The sequence below is a fragment of the Pinus tabuliformis genome, chromosome J, assembly GCF_031772625.1.
Source record: "Pinus tabuliformis cultivar Carrire ecotype Pingquan chromosome J, CPIR1, whole genome shotgun sequence".
NCBI lineage: Eukaryota > Viridiplantae > Streptophyta > Pinopsida > Pinales > Pinaceae > Pinus > Pinus tabuliformis.
Genome location: NC_142295.1, coordinates 1,645,173,899 through 1,645,193,815, shown reverse-complemented (window position 1 = coordinate 1,645,193,815; position 19,917 = coordinate 1,645,173,899). Strand labels below are relative to the sequence as shown.

General features: G+C 31.9%; 1 pseudogene; it reads left to right on the top strand.

The window, feature by feature from the left end:
• The first annotated feature begins 15,632 nt into the window (after positions 1–15,632).
• Positions 15,633–17,101, top strand: LOC149233844 (putative jasmonic acid carboxyl methyltransferase 1; annotated as a pseudogene).
• Positions 17,102–19,917: the final 2,816 nt, after the last annotated feature.

Sequence of the window (19,917 nt, the reverse complement as noted above, 5' to 3'; positions counted from 1 at the left end):
TATCAGGTGGAAATCATAAAAATTGGAGGTCCTGTCCTCATCCCCCACATCCACAAGATTTTCAATCAAGAGGTCAAGCAAGGGTTCCCTAAATCATGGAATCAGAGCTTCATTATCCCTATTTTTAAAAGTGGGGATTCAAATAACCCCTCTAATTATCAGACTATTATGATCAACCCTCTCTTAGCCAAGTTATATGGTACTATTTTGGAAAAGAAGTTGAGCATATGGCTTGAAATTGAAGGTAAGTGGGCTAAAGGCCAAGTGGGTTTTAGAAGGCAGCACTCAACAACGGACCACTTCGTTATGCTTAGGATCATTATGGAGGAATTCTGCAATGATAAATCCAATCTCTTTTGTTGCTTTGTGGACTTTAGAAAGTCTTTCGATATGGTTCCTAGAAACAGCCCGTGGAATAGATTAGAAGAGCTAAAGGTTCCTTTTGAGTTGAGAGCTATCGCTATAAGGTTATACGAGAATGTAATTTCCAAGTTAAAGAGAAATGAGCGGTGGTCGAAAGATATTAAGTGTAATATCAGAGTTAAACAAGGTTTCCCCCTCTCCCCCACCCTATTTGGCATTTACATCGACAAGTTAGAAGGTTGTTTAGAGGAAGCAGGATGAGCCAGGACGATCTTAGCTAGGATAGTCATCATCCTTCTTCTCTATGCTAATGATATTGTTATTCTCGCTAGCTTCCCATGTGATCTTAATGAGCAACTTAGACTTCTTAAGGATTTCTGCTCTACCATGGGTATGACTGTTAACACTGACCAAACAAAAGTTATGATTATCAAATCCAAGAAGGATACTTACGCTAATTTTATGTATGACAATAGTAAATTGGAGGAAGTGTCTTCATACAAGTGCATAGGAATTGATATTCATCACAAGCTCAACTGGAACTATAGCATTGAGAAAAGGATTAATGGGGGGTGGAAAGCTTATTTTGTTCTTGAAAATAATTCTAAAATGGAAAACCTCGTAATGTGGGATAGAAAGAAGTTCCACTTTGAAACTTTAGTCACTCCTGTTATCTTATATGGATGTGAGGTTTGGGGTTGTAACATCTCTAGAGAATCCTGGAGAAAGATTGAGCAAATCCAGAAGCATTTTATAACGTATAACCTCAAAATTAAAAGCAATACACCATATCCTATTCTCCTTATAGAAGTGGGTCTTTCCCCTATCGAGAGCCTAACTATGACTAGGCTTCTATTGTACAAGCACAAGCTCAATAACATAGGAGACCATAGACTCCCTAAGCTAGCTTTAAATTCCAGCCAAAACCACCTAAGTCTCAAATGAGGTTGGTATAAAGACACCAGGGCTTGGTTAAAACATTGGGAGATCGATGGGATTGCTGCATTGCAAAACATTAATAACATTAAAAATATTGTTACTTCTAAGTTCAAAGAAAAAATGTGGTGTGAGAAAGATTTAGCAGCTAAAAGAAAATTAAGATATTATAAGGAGGTCATCAACCCCACCTTAGAAGATCAAAAGTATCTCTCTCTTTTAACTAGCTCAAAGAAGAAAATTAATATAGCCAAGATTAGAACGAACTCTCATGAGCTCCATAGTGAAACGGGTTGTTGGGCAGTTCCTAAAACACCATGGATGAAAAAGATCTTCCATCTTTGTGAGAATATGAACATCAAGGATGAAAATCACTTCCTCTTAGAGTGCCCGGTGTACAACCACGTTAGATCTCAGTTTCATAATCTTTGTTGTAGTACTGACCTTCCTAGCCTTTTACGATGTCAAAAAATTATAGTGAGCTCGCGAGGCTTCTCTCCAAGATTTTTGAGGATAAGAATAAAATCTTCCATCAAAATAAATAATTTGTCTTTTTAGGCCCAATAGACCAAAGTTTGATTTCAGTAGATTTTAACCACCATCATCATCAACATAATTGTGCAATATTTATATTTTTTCGTACATAAAATTTAAACAAAATTATTTTAAATAAATATATAACCCATGAAAAATAAAAATTATTATTGAATATATATCGTATTCCATCAAATAAATGATAGAAATTCAATAAATACAAAGTATAATAAAATAAAATATTCTTTATTTCTGAAACCGATATTTACGCAATTAAAGGACGTTGGGGCTTAAATTTCAAATTAAAAGAAGATGATAGAGCGGTTCACTACTCAAATTATAAGTACATCAGTCATCTTCACGCAATGGTATTTTACGATAATATGATATATTATAATTATAAGGGTTGAAGTACATATTTAAACCAACAACACTAACATTTTTTTGAAACTGTATGCACGCGAGGGGAAGGCTGTGTTTTCCAAAAATTTTAATGGATTGTGACACGAACATATCTCACGGAATTGTCGCAATGGTAACCTCGTAAATCACTCACAGAAGCTAGATGCTATAAAATTTCACAATATGGGTAGGCTTTCCATAGATTAAGAAGTCCGTTTTGACTGAAATTTCCACGTAGGGTGTCGTGTAGCTGATATGTGGGATAACTGATGAGAAAAACCAAAAAATCCACGGAGTTGTCTATAATGCGATTTTTTGGAGATTCCGGTGACGGAATCCGGCGGAAGAAATTGAGGTTAAATCTTGATTTGTTGCAGTTAAAATGGTTTTTTAACTGCATATTTGGATTCAGCACCCTGAAAAACCCTGGGACGCTTTGATTGTGCAGAAACTAGCTATCAAACTTGTGATTCCAATAAATTGTTCCTGGATTTTGACCGGAAAAACCCACCGGAAAGGCTTCAAAAAAGTCTCATTATAGACAACTGCAAAATCCAGAGGCATTCTTCTAGAAGTTTGAAATTTCCACGGCACTGGAAAAGTGAATTTGATGCCCATCAGTTTGGGCAAGAGCTAACCAACTTGCCATAGGGCATTTAATGCCCCTACGGAGGTTGGTTCACCCTATATGGCTCGGTTCGATGGTCAAACATTTTCCGGCTTCCAACACCTTCACGGCTCTCCTCTATTTCCCCACAGCTTCGCAGCTCTGACTCCCGCATTAATGCACATCGCCTAGAGGACGCGGCAACAGTCCCTCTATTTCAATTTTCAAATTTGAGTTTTGAGCGCGGATGCGCCTTTGTATACGATACATATACCACGAATTACTTGAATTTTGAAAACCCTCCAAACTTTGAGATTTGAATTTCAAATGGCGCTCAAAATTTTTGAAATGTACTGACGACAGAACCATTGCTGGGTTTCCACCATGGTTTTGTGTTACATTCGCCCAGCGCTGAGGTTTCAGGAAGTTGGTGGTGACAGTATCAAAACATTTCTAATATTTCAGTACAATGCCCAGGTGAGCTCTGAAGAAATGCATGTGAATTACAGAGAGCTTGCAAAGCTCTCTCATTTCTACCAAGTGAAGTTGCTCTTGGTGAAATTGGACAGATTCATTTCCAGGGATTGTGAACCAGGACAACTGTGTTGAAGTTTTGAATATGGATTACTAGTATGATTTGGAGACAAGGAGAGAGGCCGCTATGAATGTTATTGTTAGTATCTCAACGATAAGTTGTATGACATAGCCTGTGAAGTACTGACGCTGGACCATCCATGGATGGCTCTGATCTTTCCAAATCTATTTATAAACGGTTGCGAACAAACGGTTGAGGGAAAAAACAAGAAGAAAATGACTACAGTGTTTTCGTGACAGTAACCCAATTTGTTCTAACTGGTTCTCCTCTATTCTTTCGTGTTTTCCTAACAGTGAATTAGTTTGTTCTGCTTGGAATTTCGATCTTTCGTGTTTTCCTAACAGTGAATTAGTTTGTTCTGCTTGGAATTTCGAGTTTCATCTTTAAGTTTCGGTATCTTGTGATATAATATAATAAGGTCTGAGCTAGATGGTTATTTTGGTTACTCGTCTTTTCCTTGTTATAATTTATTTATTTTATGGGATTTTTAAGTCCATAATTCTTTTTATTTTGGGTTTTGAAATTTTTTATGAAATAGTCTATAACGCGACTTTTTGAAAGCCTTTCCGGCAGATTTTTCCGGTCGAAATCCGGCAGGAATTTATTGGAATCGCAAGTTTGATAGCTAGTTTTTGCACAATGAAAGCGTCCCACGGGCTTTTCAGGGTGCTGAATCCAAATATGCAGTTAAAAAACCATTTTAACTGCAAGAAATCAAGATTTGAGCTCAATTTCTTCCGCCTGATTCCGTCACCGGAATCTTCAAAAAGTCGCATGATAGACAACTCCATTTTTTATTGGTTTTTTTCTAAGATTTTATTGGAAATAAGCGAAATTTTTTTTATCCAATTGCAACATGTTATTGTTTAAAATGTGTTTTTATTCTAATATGGATTTGGTATTTTCGAATTTTTTTGGAGAACTTGATTATAAGAATTTACAATTTAAACTTGTAATTCCAATAAATCTCTATCCAATTCAAAACAAATTCACTTAAAAAATATATCTGAAAAATTCCAAATTTAATGCAGATAAACTATGAGTTTTATTTTATTTTCCAACCAATCACTTCTATAACTATTTTATTTAAATTGTAAAATATGATTATTTAAAATTTTATATAAATATAGTGTATATGTACTTTGCTTGAGATATTGTTTGCTTTGAATCAATGTATTTTCACTTCTTAATGCTTCGGTTAACCATAATTATTGATATTATGTTCGTGATTATTGATACTATATTCCAGTGAAAGAGGTTTATTCTTAGCTTTATTTATGTGTATTTTAAAGAAAATATGCCCATAAAAAATGTGTATATTTTTAATTATTTAACATATATATATATATATATATATATATATATATATATATATATATATATATATAATAATTCAATTCTAAAATTAATATATTTTTAAAAGGTTATTTATCAAATATAAAACAATTGTCTATCATGTTAAGTTGTAGATTAGGTTACTCGCTACATTTTTAATATATATAAAAATAAAATTGATTTTTGTATTTTATTATTTCTTTCCATATATTTTAATTGATGCATCCGGAGAAATATAATAACATTTGAGAAACTTAAATTCGAAATCTCTATGAAGAATGAAATAGATTCCAAGTTGCTTTGCACACAAGTTGTGCATGATTGCTTTTTAGGAAAGGGTTTTTATTTCATTAGAGTGAATGCTCATGTAAAGCATAGGGTAGTCTATGTTAGGTTCAAGTAGAATAAGTCAATATTCACATTCAATTTTGTGATTGACCTTAAGAAAGGATTTTACTCAAAGATGTTGATTTAAATGATCATTATAATAATATTGGACATCAAATTTAGATTACAAAAAAGAAAAGACATTGCAAGAAAACAATCCATATAAATAAATGTGATGTAAAAGATGTACTTAATTTACTTGATCGAATTTAATATTATCATTTTAAAAATCTATTAATATATATGCAAAAGAAAATTTCAATATTTTTCCTGTATTAAATATTCTTTAGTGATTTTGTATATATATATATATATATATATACAAAACTATATATATATATATTTATATATATATATATATATATAACTTAAACCTATTGATGTAAAAATACATCATGAAAATTATTATTATAGTACACTATTAAATTAACATAATTTGTCACTATACTAAATAGTCATAATCAAATTTAATAAGCACTTAAAATCAACATTTTCTAGTCTTGGTTTATTAAAATTATATTGAAGTAGTTACATATACTTTTCAAGGGTTCCCAAATTCTTGTTGTTAAACTTTGAGACTCTACAATAATCATTTTGTGGAGAGCCTTTAAACCTAGGTTGGCTTATTCAAGCTCCTTGGATTCTTTCTAATTTGATTTTATTTCGACCCTATGTGTTTGGTGTTTGATTTACTCTAGATTTGAGTCCCTTTGTGTGTATCCCTCTCTCTCCCCGACACACCCATACATTCCCTATCATCTTGTTAGATGCAACACTTAACAAGTCCTTGAGCTTTGGTACGAAAATTGGTTATAATGGTCTCTAGTTTTGGTGCTTTGCTACTCCATGGGATAATTTTGGTTTTTAATAGACTTTTTTTGCTTGTTTCAAGTTTCTTTATCTTAAATTTTGTTTGATTTCATAGTTGAAGTTATCGAATATCAAGATAAACAAAAAATATCCAAAAAATTGCAAGCACAAGTGAAGATGATCAATAATAACAAGTCTACTATTTGCACTTTTTAAGTGAAGGTCCAGGACAAGTAACCTAGAGACAAAGTGCACCATGTTAAGGAATTTGGGTGTTCCTCTAAGCAAGAATGTCAACTCAAAGACCTCAAATCAAATAACTCTAGACAATTTAGTACAAGGAGAACTCAAGGAGGAAGATATTGTGGATATCTCTTTGAAGTTATAAATCAATGAGTAAGAGCTAGAGCTACTTAATCAAAAACCTATTGAAGCTATGAGCTACAACATATTCTATTTAAAAAAAACTTGCTGGAGTTATGAGACTCAAGAGGATGATACTCAATGAGTAACAATGACACTAGAGGATGAGACCAAGGCTAAAGTAACAATGGCACTAGAAGGATGAGACTCGGCAATATGTCAATTTTCGCATATACGGTTGTCCTAAAAGAACATCAAAAACTTTTAGTGGGGAAACATCACACAATACCTCATCTTTGAAGGGCTTAATGCCATAGGGCATGTGCCATTGTTCGCTAATGAAAATGTATCATCCATGGCTCAACCAACAACTAGTGTATTGGTAGGGATGTGGCACTATTGAAAACTTCAATATATTGATTAACTCAATTGAGATTAGGTTCTTTTATCTTTCACTGTCAATGATGAAATGTAGTGGGGTCCCCTACCCACATCAGAATAGAAGAGTTTCCCCCCTCTTCATGCTCCTCTGGCTCTTTTAGCTATATCTTCATGGTTGAGCTGGTTGTATTGGGTTATACATCAATGGACCACTTTCCAATATCCTATTCTAAATTATAATAAGAACCAAAGTCTATTCCTTTTCTTTAAGGTTCACCAACAATGATTGTTCTGAGCAACATTCATGAGTGTTATGCAAGGGGATTTTATGGAATTTACACCAATGTATTTTTTTTACTTCCCATTACCCTTATTTTTTCTGTGACTTGGGATGGTTTTCTTGAGGCCGGATCTCCTTGCTTTGTCCCTATTAGAAAGTGTAGCAATAAAGGTTCAATTTGACTTTAGCCTTATTCAAATTGAATTTCCACATCAGTAGGACAACCTGGAGGTAGTTAACTAGTTGACATGGTTCTTGTCATTCAGTGAGCTCAGTAAATTCAAGTTATAGGCTTGGATTTGAGTGATGCATGAGTTGACTACTAAATTTTAGCAATATAGCTAAGTTATTTTCAGTTGTACTTAGTTAATTAACCTTCAACAATTAATAGAGTCAGTTGAAGGTAGAGATCTTAATACTTTTTGAATGATCAACTCTTCCTTTACTTCATCACCAAGTCCTCTAATCATATTAACTACTTCTTCAACTTTGAGGAAGTACTCAACTATGCTTTCATTCTCAGACATCTTCAAGCTTTCAACCTCATTCTGAAAGTCTAAAGTTTTTCTTGCTTCACTTTTTCATCTCCTTCATGACATTGGTTAAGCTTCTCCCACATCTCATAAGCAGACTTACAGTGCATAACCTTCACAAGTTCTAACTGATTGAGACTAGCAAGAATGGCATGCTTGGATTTATCTTTGCTTAGATATAGTTTCTTGCCATATTCATCTATGGGGGGGGGGAATATTTGGGACATTGTAATTTACTAGTACTGAGGTTCAAACATCTATCCACAGGGACATAAGATATGCCTTTATTCTTACTTTCCAAAAGGCATAATTAGCTCCATCAAAGACGGTACCCTACTCTAGTAAACTTCTTGACTCTCTTGCCTATTCATAATTCCTATAGGATCTACCTTCCAGTGGTTAAATTGTTACTCAAGGAAATTTGACTCTTTGAATTCCCCAAAAAGTGATTTTACTTATCTAATAGTATCAAGAATAGGTGAGATGTGTTTCCCACCAACCTCGTACATGTATACAATGATTTGCTTTTGAATAATAAAAAAAAGAAATAGAAGTTTCATTACAAAAAAAATTAGAAAGGTGACCTTGGATTATTAGGCATGTAAAACCCCCTTTGACAACCCCTTTATCTTCTTCTCTTGTGGAATCATAACCCCCCAACATTATCATACAAATCATATCTTAGCTGAAAATGTATTATGATTAGTAATTCTAATGTGCAATTTACATATTATGGTCTTCATCCATACTACTTGACTCATAGCCTTAATCACATATGAAAAATTACATTACAATTTCATGGAGATAAAAACTATGGTGTTACAAATGAATGTTTTCTTTTAATACAAGTTAAAGGTGCAATAAAATCCATATTCAAATAGAATATCACAAGAAATAAACATTCAACAATAAGTACTTGTTACAAGATTGCATGTTGCAACATAAATCCTACTTATTATTCTTGTGTATTACATTGTTAAATGAAGCCAATATGTACACAACCTATGAGTTTATGTTGTTCATAAGTCATACATGTATCATATGTAGGTTGTTGATGAGTAATACATGTGTCATACATATAGAAGGTGTAGCTAGGAATGTATTAAAGTGGATTTGATTTTCCTAGCCAATAAACTTAGACAAATACATTCTTGTGTTAATAATTAGGAAAATAAAGAAATATTTGGTAATTTTGAATATTAGATGTGCATGAGAGGTAAGCCTTTCATTAGAGAAATACATTCTTGTGTTAATAATTAGGAAAATTAAAGAAAAAGTTAGTAATTGGGAATATCAAATGTGCATGAGAGGTAAGCCCAAGGTATTCGATTAATAACTTTGAATATATTGCTTCACAATCTAGCTTATATTAAATTATTTAATTAATAAATTTAAATTTAGTTAAATTACAAATAACTATCATAATACTTCTTCATATAGAAACAATATAATTTTTTTTGTTAATTAATATTTTCTTTTAAATATACGTGATCCATTATATCTATATATCTATACATATATGAAATGAAATATAAAATGTTACTAACATATATTTTAAATTTAAATTTATTATTTAAAAAATTAGATTGAAAATTCTATATATTTATAAATATATCTTATTTAAAATAAATATATTATTATAATAATATATATATATATATATATATATATTTATATTTATGTTTATTGAATTTTCCATATAAAAGAGTTTTATTTTCCAATTTTTTTTTAGTTTTTAGAATTTGATGATTTTATATCTTTATTTGGGAACACAATATTTTATGTAAATCAATCAATTTTCATAGATACAATCATATTTTCTATTAAAAAATCCATACATGGTAGGTAAAACTTATTAAATAGAATTACAATAATAATATAAATACATTTATGTATTCTAGCACTTTACAACCAGGAAAAGTTATAGTGATGTTTATATAATTTTCTAGGAGTTCATGAATTTATTAAGTAGAATTACAATAATAATATAAATACATTATGCATTGTCTAATAGTTTTTGAGGAGTTAACTAGTTGAATATGTACATGTTGGCATGCAAGTAGAAGTCACTTCTTAGTAATAAATATATAAAAATAATAATAAAAGTTGTTTGAATGATTTTTTTCTAAACAGTGGCACAAGTATCAAATTTTATGGACCTTTACAAGATCATCCAATGCGCTGGATAAATAGGCTACATTATGGCTCTTCAAAATAGGCTACATGATGGCTCTTTCAAACCCACTGCATGTAGTGTTTTTTGTCTTCTTTGAGAAAAGTAGTAGGATTGAGGCACAAGTTGCAAGCCAACAAATCAAAGCTTCAAGGTAAACGTAGCATTTGGCTCCCACTGAAAATAATATCTTATACCAAAGAGAATTGCTTATGTCAATGCACAATCCACAAAGTACTAGCCTAGTGGAAAGACGTCAATGGACAATCCACAAAGTACTAACATAGTGGAAAGATCTACATAAAAAAGATGCAACATCGGAATCAATAACAACTATATAACAATTTCCTTACCTACAAAGGGAAAATTGCTACTTTTGAAAAATAAGAGGATGTTGAAGTCTTATCCTAACCTCCTTACTTTTATGTACCTAAGAGTTGGTCAATTAATGCGTGCACTCATCCTTTTTAATAAATCCATTAAACAATAGTGGTTAATTACTTAACTTAAAAATATTGTATTTCTTAAATAAGACCATGAAATAATTGATATTCACCACAGTAATATGAAGTTTTTATTATTGAAATTCTATTTAAATAGTTAAAAGGACTATAGAGTGTTTTGTCAAATGCTCTAGCATTTAGAGCTTTTCTTAATAAAAAATCATAAAAAAATAAGTAAATATTATTTATATTTTTCTAATTATCATAATATACTATTATATTTTCATATATTTCTTATAAATTTGTTTATCTTAAAATACTTACAACTTTTATACTCTTTATTTATGTTTTAAATTTAAATATTAAAAAACATTATACTTAATTTTATTTACAAAACGTATATATTTATATTTATAAATAACATAAAAATAACCAATTTATGTATATGTGACATTATAATCCATGTAATAATAATTTAAAAACATTTAACATAGTATAAACATCTATTTAAAAAACTTGCAACATAAACTCAATGATTTCCATTTCCACTACTACCAGCAATAATAACATATCATAATGTATAATCTCACAAACCAACAAAACAATATTCAATACTAGGTTTTTAAACATTGCTTAGCATCTAGTTGAAAGGAATACATTGAAGTCCTTTAGCTCTCTTTTATTTAGTGTGGATTTTTTTATTATTTTTCTCTTTATGGCTTATTTTTAATTTACTATGTGTAATCTTATTTATTTTTAAATTTTATTATTTTCCTTATAACATTTTATTATTTGCAACGGTCGGAGCTAGTCAAGCTCTGTAGTGCTCAGGATCTCATAATTTGCAACGGTCTAAAGAAGTGGCCCAATTCTAGCAAGATGACCTGCATCCATGGACTTGGTAGCAGCGTGGTAGACTACGTTATTTCCGATCTCCCATTATACAACGAAATAATAAATTTTGACATCTTAAACGACCACGAACCTGACTCTGATCATAGGCCTTTACTTATAACTCTCAATTTTGTCATGCATAGAGTTCCCATAGAAAATAATACTTATAGCCAAAAGAACTTAATATTTGATAGAAATAAAAATGATCTCTTTCTAAATGAATTAAAAACTAATTTGCTTCCTTTATCTAATATAGACAACATAGAAGACCTCTATCATAATTTTACTACAACCCTCTCATATTCTATTAACAAGTTCTCAATTGAAGTTTCAAATAATAAAAGAAATAGCAAAACCAATCCATGGTATGACAAAGATTGTAAAAGTGCAAGGAGAGCAATTAAGGAAGTTGTTGATGAATCTCTTAAAATGGACAAGATAAAAATATACAAAGCCCTAACTAAAAGGAAAAAGAGGCAGTACATTCGTCAAAGATAGGAGAATCTCTTACACCTCTCTAAGGTAGCTCCTAAGAAATTTTGGAGGCAGATTCTAACTAGGAAGACTAAGGATAATAATAAAATTGCTCTTCACGATTGGAATTCCTATCTTAAAAAGCTTTATGAATCTCCAAATGTCATGGATAATTTGGAAACCCTTCTCACAACGAAAGAAGTTTTCTCTTTAGAAGACATTAAGTTTGGGGTTAATCGCCTCGCTAATGGGAAAGATAAGGACATTGAAGGTTACCAAGCGGAAATCTTAAAAATTGGAGGTCCTGTCCTCATCCCCCACATCCACAAGCTTTTCAATCAAGCAGTCAAGCAAGGGTTCCCTAAACCTTGGACTGAGAGCCTCATTATCCCTATTTTTAAAAGTGGGGATACAAATAACCCCTCTAATTATCGAAAAATTATGATCAGCCCTCTCTTAGCGAAGTTATATGGTAGTATTTTGGAAAATAAGTTAAGCATATGGCTTGAAAGTGAAGGTAAGCGGGCTAAAGGCCAAGCAGGTTTCAGAAGGCATCACTCAACAACAGACCACCTTGTTACGCTTAGGATAATTGCGGAGGAATGTCGTAATGATAAATCCAATTTATTTTGTTGCTTTGTGGACTTTAGAAAGGCTTTCAATACGGTTCCTAGATACAACCTTTGGAATAGATTAGAAGAGCTAAAGGTTCCTCTCGAGTTGAGAGCTGCCGCTATAAGGTTATACGAGAACGTAATTGCCAAGCTAAAGAGCAATGAAGGGTGGTCGAAAGATATTAAGTGTAACATCGGAGTTAAACAAGGTTGCCCCCTTTCCCCTACCTTATTTGGCATTTACATCGATAAGCTCGAAGGCTATTTAGAGGAAGCAGGATGTGATGGCACGATCTTAGCTGGGATAGTCGTCATCCTTCTTCTTTATGCTGACGATATTGTTCTTTTGGCAAGGTGCCCATCTGATCTTAATAAGCAACTCCGGCTTCTTAAGGATTTCTGCTCTACCATGGGTATGACTGTTAACACTGACAAAACAAAAGTTATGATTATCAAATCCAAGAAGGACACTTACGCTAATTTTATGTATGACAATAATAACTTGGAGGAAGTGTATTCTTACAAGTACCTAGGAATTGATATTCATCACAAGCTCAACTGGAACCATAGCATTGAGAAAAGGATTAATGGGGGGTGGAAAGCTTACTTTGGTCTTGAAAATAATTGTAAAATAGCAAACCTTGTAATGTGGGATAAAAAGAAGTTCCTCTTTGAAACTTTAGTCACTCCTGTTATCTTATATGGCTGTGAGGTTTGGGGTTGCAGCATCTCCAGAGAATCATGGAGAAAGATTGAGCAAATCCAGAAGCGTTTTATAACTTATAACCTGAAAATTAAAAGTAATACACCTTATCCTATTCTCCTTATAGAAGCAGGTCTTTCCCCTATTGAGAGCCTAGCTATGCTTAGGTTTCTGTTGTACAAGCACAAAATCAGTAACATAGACGATCATAGACTTCCTAAGCTAGCTTTAAATTCTAGCCAAAACCACCTAAGGCTCAATCGAGGGTGGCATAAAGACACAAGGGCCTGGTTAAACTATTGGGAGATCAATGAAAATGATGCATTGCAAAACATAAATAACATTAAAGATATTGTTACTTCTAAGTTCAAAGAAAAAATGTGGTGTGAGAAAGACTTAGCGGCTAAAAGAAAATTAAGTTATTATAAGAAGGTCATCAACCCCACCCTAGAAGATCAAAAGTGTCTCTCTATTTTAACTAGCTCAAAGAAGAAAATTAATATAGCAAAGATTAGAACGAATTCTCATGAGCTCCATAGTGAAACAGGTCGTTGGGCAGTTCCTAAAACGCCATGGACGGAAAGGATCTGCCATATATGTGAGAATAGGAACATCGAGGATGAAAACCACTTCCTCTTAGAGTGCCCCGCGTATAACCACATTAGATCTCAGTTTCACAATCTTTGTTACAATACTGACCTTCCTAGCCTTTTACAATGTCAAAATCATAGTGAGCTCGGGAGGCTTCTCTCCAAGCTTTTTGAGCATAGGAATAAAATCTTAAATCAAAATAGATAATTTGTTTCTTTAGGTCCGATAGACCATTATTTGGTCTCAGCGGACGTTAACCATCATCATCATCATCATAACATTTTATTTTATATATATATATATATATATATATATATATATATATATATATATTATATATATACACTTAGCTCATTTTTCACATTATTATTTTTATTATAACATTTTATTTTATATATATATATATATATATATTACTTACTTCATTTTCCACATTATCCTTTTATTGCCTTTCCCTTTAATTCTTTTTATTATTTAAAAAATTTGTAATCGTTCCTCTACAAGAAAGTATTTCTCTTCATCTTAGAATATAATTTTATTTCATGATACACATCATATAAATCTAGTTTGCACATGTTAATTTAAATATTACAAATTAATTTAATTTAAAATGATATTTAATATCAAAAATGTTTTTCACTCAAATATAGTATTAATAATTATGAACATAATATCAATATTCATGGTTAATCAAAGCATTAAGAAGTGAAAATACATTGATTCAAAGCAAACAATATCCCAATTAAAGTACATATGCACTACATTTATATAAAATTTTAAATAATTATATTTTACAAATTAATTTAAAATAATTATATTTTAAAAATTAAATAAATTAGTTATAGAAGTGATTGGTTGGAAAATAAAATAAAAGTCAGTTTATTTGCATTAAATTTGGAATTTTTCAGATGTATTTTTCAAACGAATTTGTTTTGAATTGGATAAAGATTTATTGGAATTACAAGTTTAAATTATAGATTCTTTATAATCTAGTTTTCCAAAATTTTTTCAAAATACCGAATCCATATTATAATAAAAACACATTTTAAACAATAACATATTGGGATTTGATAAAAATAATTTCACAAATTTCCAGTAAAATCTTAAAAATAACACAATAAACACCCTTAAAATCCAAAATAAAATAATTAGACTTAAACACCCCTAAAACAAATAACAAATATCGCAATAAAATAAATAGATTAGAAAAAAAAAAAAGTTAACCAAAATAACCATTTAACTCAAAACTTATTATATTATATCACAAGATGCCGAAACTGGAGATTCTAAGTAGAACAAACTAACTTAAATCAAAGACGAAACTCGAGATTCTAAGTAGAACAAACTAATTTACGTTTAGGAAAACACGAAAGAATAGAGGAGACGCCAGTTAGAACAAACCGGGTCACTGTCACGAAAACACTAAAGTCATTTTCTTTTTATTTTTTTCCCTCAACTGTTTGTCCACAACCGTTTATAAATAGATTTGGAAAGATCAGATCCATCCATGGACGGTCCAGCTGCAGCTCTTCAAAGGCTATATCATAGAACTCATGGTTGAGATCACTAACAATAACATTCATAGGGGCCTCTCTCGTTCTCTCCAAATCATACAAGTAATCAATCTTCAAAACTTTAACACAGTTGTTCTGGTTTACAATCCCTGGAAATGAATCTGTCCAATTTCATCAGGAGCAACTTCACTTAGTAGAAATGGGCAAGCTTCACAAGCTCTCTGTAATTCACCTGCATTTCTTCAGAGCTCACCTGGGCATTGTACTGAAATATTAGAAATGTTTTGATACTGTCACCACCAACTCCCTGAAATCTCAGCGCTGGGCGAATGTAACACAAAAACCATGGTGGAAACCCAGCAATGGTTCTGTCGTCAGTACATTTCAAAAATTTTGAGCGCGATTTGAAATTCAAATTTCAAAGTTTGGAGGGTTTTCAAAATTCAAGTAACTCGTGGTATATGTATCGTATACAAAGCGCATCCCGAGGCTGCCTGATGCTGTCAAATCTTCCCATGGCCATGTAGGGTGAACCAGCCTCCGTAGGGGCATTAAATGCCCTATGGCAGGCTGTTAGCTCTTGCCGTCAGGTTGCTGGAAAACTGTGCTTTATTTACCAACCTCCCTGTTGTGTCAATTGGTTCGATTTGAGATTGCGAGTGCTTTATTGGTTTGTTTTGTGGTTGCAAAGAGGATAGGGATCCATATGGAGATGGAGAGAGTGTTTCATATGAACGCTGGCCTCGGAGATTCCAGCTATGCCCAAAATTCGATTTTATTACAGGTTCGGAATTTCAATCCATCATTTTTTTGCTTCTACATCACTGATAACTATTTTCTAACGATTGATATTCACGATGCAATATTGCAGAGGAGTGGGTTAGAAATTGTAAAGCCTATTTTGGAGGAAACCATTTTATCAATGAACATGATTTGGAATGCGACACTTTTTGCATTGCAGACCTTGGCTGTTCGTCCGGCCCCAATGCTCTCTTCACCGACCAAAATATAACGCTGGCCCTCAAAGCCAAATATAGGGCTGCGGGAATTCCTCTTCCGCAGTGTCAAGTATTCTTCAACGACCTTCCTACTTCAGATTTCAACTCACTCTTTAGAATTTTGCCTTCTCTTTCAGTAGATATTGATTATCAGAATGAAGAGGGAGTCGCGGACAGATCATATTTTGCAGCAGGCGTACCGGGTTCGTTCTACGGCAGGCTATTTCCAGACCAGACTCTCCATTTCGTTCATTCTTCGTTTGGGCTTCACTGGCTTTCCCAGGTAACATTTTCACAAACATATATATATATATATATATAATTTACTGGAATAAGTATACCCTAACCCTAGTCTAGAGTCTTAGGTTAGTTTTTGTGTATATGATCAGGCTCCTGCTGAGATTTTGGAGAGCGACATGGAACAAGGAACAAGGGAAAAATATAATTCAGCGACATGGAACAAGGGAAAAATATTCTGCGAAGGGGGATCCCGGGCAGTGGGGGTAGCGTATTTTCTTCAATTTCAGGAGGATTTCAACACGTTTCTGAGAGTCCGTGCGGAGGAGATCGTTGGTGGGGGCCGCATGTTTTTGCTGTTAATGGGTCGAACATCTCACAATCCAACCGATCAGGGTTACGTCGGTTTCAACTGGGATTCATTAGAAACCAGTTTGAATGATTTGGTAAATCAGGTATATTCTTTCTTTTTCCTTCCGTTGGAATTGGTAATGAGTCCGTATGGGATCGAAAAATAGTTATAATATTTTAGGTTTCATTGATGCAGGGTTTGATCAAGAAGGAGAAGGTGGACTCGTTCAACATCCCCATGTATTGTCCATGTCCAGAGGAAGTGAGCAACGAAATAGCGAAACAGGGTTCATTCGAAATACAACGATTAGAGCTTCTGAGACGATCAGACAATGTTCCCAAAGAGGAAATGGAAGCCATTGTAGGCTCAGCCTCTGCAAAGGATGCATATGGTAGAAAACTGTCGAAGCAATTCAGAGCAGTGTTGGAAAGTCTGATGAAACACCATTTTGGAGAAGAAATAATGGATGCGTTATTCGAGAAATATGGAGAAATAATGGGGAGGAGATTGAGCGAACGCATCGAATATGGAAAGAAGGGAGGACATCTGGTTATAGTCCTCCAGCGTAAAGGAAAGCTTTAATCATGTTGAAAAAATAAAGGTGGCCTGTATGAATTTGTCCGTATTTTGTGGCCAATTTGTTGAGTCTTTGGATTCTTACCTGTTTAAAAGAGTTATTCCGATAAAGTCATAAGCTAAGATATTTATATGTTTAGTAGTGATATTTATATTTTTATATATACAAGTTATTTCTGTATATATTTTAAGTATTATAATATTCTTGTAAAATAATACTTCATAACATAATATTTGTATATATTAGGAAGTGTAAATTAGTTGGGTTTAGTTTTTATTAAATTTCAAGTTTAAATTTTATAAGAAGAGTGTAAATGAAATTACTCCTAATGAAATTAAATTATGTAAAAAATCCGCAAATATTGATATTGTAACATAGCTAATATAACTATATCAATTAATAAAGTGGCAGATGCTTATAAGTATTTATTTATAATAAATATTTTTATAATTTTTGTTTATTATATTATATTATATTATAATTTTTTAAGTTGTATATCAACTTTATTACAAGGTCAGAAACTAATAAATATAATTTAATAAATATAATATTAAAAATTATTTTTAAATTATTTTTATTTATAATAATTAATATTACCATTTTAACATTTAAATTTATAATTAAAACGGTTTCGTAATTTTTTCAAAAACCTCATTATGCAAACATCACGAAAACAATGATGAAAACCGACGAGAGATTGGATGATGTCAACAACCCCGTGAGCTCTAACAAAAGTGAAAGAGAATGATCAAAAGAAATAAATATTTTGTAATATGATCCACCGATAACGCTTAGATCATTATCTCTGAGCATTGGCAAACCACCCCTAAAGAAAAGTAGGTGGTTTGAAAAAATGTGAAACTGGGATTATGTAGGCTTTCTCCGAGCATTACGTAATATGATCCAAAAATGTTGCATTATACATTTATATATTTATTTTGGAGAGGATATGGATTTGTTAAGAAAAATGGTTTAATTATTTTTTCACGGTGGGTTTATAATAAAAATGCATGGGTTTTAATATACATTTAAATTTATATATCTATTTTTGGAGAGGATATGGATTTGTTAAAAAAATTGGTTTAATTATTTTTTAAGGTGGGTTTATAATAAAAATTATTGTGTTTAATGTTTTAAATTATATTGATTTTAATTTAGGGTTAGTTTTAATGTTGGATAGAAAAATGATTTATGTGATTATGAGATGCTTTCACCAAAACTATTTCAGATGATTGAATTTCCACATTCCATATGAATACTTTTATCCCTCACAATTGTCTTATAACCTCAACTCCTTTTTATGATATTTGAACTTGAGATTCCATGGGGACTAAATCTCACACAAACCAAAATAGTGTATGTCTCAATGGTTATCATGCACTAAATTTGAGGGGTATGTACTTGTATTTTTTCTTTCTAAGTGTCAAATATCGGCAAATTTAAAATATGCTAACATCCACTTAATTTTTAAAACCGTTAATTTAATGGGTGAGATAAAAATTTACATGTGTTTGTGTGTGAGAGATCCATTTTTATATATATGTGTACATGATAGAGAGAAATATATCTATTACATGTATATTTATAACACTATATCTTAGCTATAAGTAATTCCAAATTGGATTGGAGAAAATAACAAAAGTTATGCACAACATGAAACTCTAAGATAAGCACATATTGCATGGTGTTTATAGAGGACGAACACAATATATCGCAAAGCTAAGACACCAATGTCCCAAGAACCAGAAGAGATGAAGGAGATGCAAGAAACAGGAAGTTGGAAGACCGTAGAGAAAAAAAAGAGAGCTACAACATCAATCTCGCCAAGAAAGACAAGGAGCTAGACAATTAAAAACTAAGAAAATTATAGGTCCGATAGACCAATTTGGTCTCAGTGGACATTAACCACTATCATCATCATCATCATCATCAGAATCTAAGATAAACATAATATATGCACACACCACCCCTTCTATTGGTCACCACCCCTTTTATGGATCTTTGAGCATGCTAGAAAAAGCTTTTTTGTGTCCTAACTCACATCATGTAATCCCACAACATGCCCCTTGAACCCAAAGGTTGAGACTCACATGCCCACCCATGGAAAATATGTATCCTATATAAAAGAACTATGTAGATAGAGTAATTAGATTTAAGGGTCTTTTAGTCGTTTAATAAAAATAATTAAAATTAACAAAAAAAATTGTTTGATTTTGAAGGTTTACATGTAGTTTGTTAAGCTTTATTATGCTCATGATAGATCTTATTTTTTGTAAAATAGATCTATGTCATAGATATAAATGAAAATCTCAAATGAACAATTATCATACCTTCTATGCATTCAATAAATTCATAATTGAATTTAAACATGACCAGGTTTACACCTTTTAAATCTTAGGATGTCTCCTAAAGATATTCCTCCTTGTTAAACAATCATGGATTTCTTCAAAACCCATACCCTATATATTATTATTGCTTCAAACAATCAAATCCTCCTAAATCCCTATTTAGAAGTAATGGTGAAATCAATTTTGTTTTATTATTCACAAGGTCCTATTTTAATCCAACTCTTTACTTTCATAACAATTTCTTCTTTTTAAAATACATTATAGCTAATGGCTTTTAACACGCTAATTGAGAAATTTTAGTGAATAATTTAACACAACTCGCAAAATCTCTTAAATTACATACACAATGGCTACATAATTTTCCTAAATAATTGGTTAATTTTGCAATAACTAACATGATTTAATATGTTTGTTCTTTAATAGGTATTTCATTTTCTTGGTCATACTAAAATTAATATTCTATGATAAAACAT